Genomic DNA, 1,618 nt, shown 5'->3' with positions numbered 1-1,618 from the left:
CACACACACACACACACGGCATAAGTTCAGCAACTCTTTTCTCTAGTAGTCTCCAATAATTACTTTATTGGTTTATTGAACCCAATAAATTTTCAGATATTAGAAGTATAATTTTGAGAGATGTAATCTTTGAAACAAAATTTTGTTTCAACAAATTAAACGGTTTTGTATATACTGATGCATAGATGGGCCTATGTAGGTAAAGGCTGCTTGTTCGTTCCCAGCCAACTCACACAGAAATATACTAATTAAAACACTGCTTGCCATATTAGCTTAGGTGTCTTATTAACTAACGCTTACATCTTAAATTAACCCATTTCTATTATTCTGTGTGTCACCACAAGGCTGTGACTTACTGGGTAAGTTCCAGCATCTGTCTCCTTCAACATGTATGGCATCTCTCTGACTCCACCTTCTTTCCTTCTCTATTTCTGCTTAGAATTCCCACCTTGCTCTATTCTGTGATGCCATAGGCCTAAGTAGCTTCTTTATTCATTAACCAATAAAAGCAACATACACAGCAGGACTTCCCACACTATTCCCCTTTTCTGTCTAATTAAAAGGTTTTAACTTTAATATAGTAAAATTACGAATACAAAACAGATATCAAGCAATAATTATAATTACAATATTTAGTCCACTTACATTTGACAAATTAAGGAAAATACTCTATCACCTATTCTATCTTTGGGAGTCTAAAGTTTTATATCTAATTTATCCTTTATTATAACTAAGGAAAACTATAACTATCTTTCTTCAACTCTTCAAAGACCCCAGAAGGATACAATATTACCTAAGTAAACAGGGAGTGCATTTTAAGCAACTTTCAAAACTCTAGAATTGATAGTCACCTAAGGTTCTTCTGTAACATTGGGGCATCCATCTTCAAACCATTCAAAGGCTTACAGAACATGGTATTTAAATGTTTTAAGAGCTTAGACTTTTCTTAACAATGAGACACATCTGCTCTTGGCAGCACCAATTTACTTCAAGAAGATGATGGGCATTGAAGAAGTTCCTTGTGGAATTTGTTAGCCATTTGGGCAAGAAACTGCTCTTGCCTGGACTGCTTGATGGTATGCTGCGTGAACTAGACATGCAAGATCCACAAAAAAAAAATGATTACTGAACTTATATAAAGGTGACACAGTCCTTCAGTGTTCCTACTTCATAAAAAATGTCTGCCAGACATTCTGCAGGATACAGAAGAAAAGTGACTGACAAACTGCCGATACAGGAAAAACAGTCTTTCAAATTTCCTGCTTTATGGAAAAGTCTGCCAGATACTATGGGCCTGTAGGCTGAAGTATTCATCTTATAGAATATCCCCCCTTTAAATATAAACAAACATTTATAAAAAATAATTTAGGGAATTTGGGTATTGTTCTCTAGACTACTTTCTGTTGATTGGAGGTGCTGTTAATCAGGTCTTTCATGGGGTCTCCTGTGTGGCAGGTCCATCTCAGCCAGCAGTCCTGAAGCTGTCAGGGATGTTGAACCATCTGGGCCACTGCTTCAGGGGCTCTTGTTTGATCAAACCATATTAGCCAGTAAAGAATCCACAGCTTTCTATCCTCTGTAGAAAGAAAAGCAGAATCTCTTTTCCAAAGCATCAAAT

The sequence above is a fragment of the Microtus ochrogaster genome, chromosome 18 (genome assembly GCF_000317375.1).
Source record: "Microtus ochrogaster isolate Prairie Vole_2 chromosome 18, MicOch1.0, whole genome shotgun sequence".
In the NCBI taxonomy this organism is placed as follows: domain Eukaryota; kingdom Metazoa; phylum Chordata; class Mammalia; order Rodentia; family Cricetidae; genus Microtus; species Microtus ochrogaster.
Note: the sequence above shows the minus strand (reverse complement) of the source record.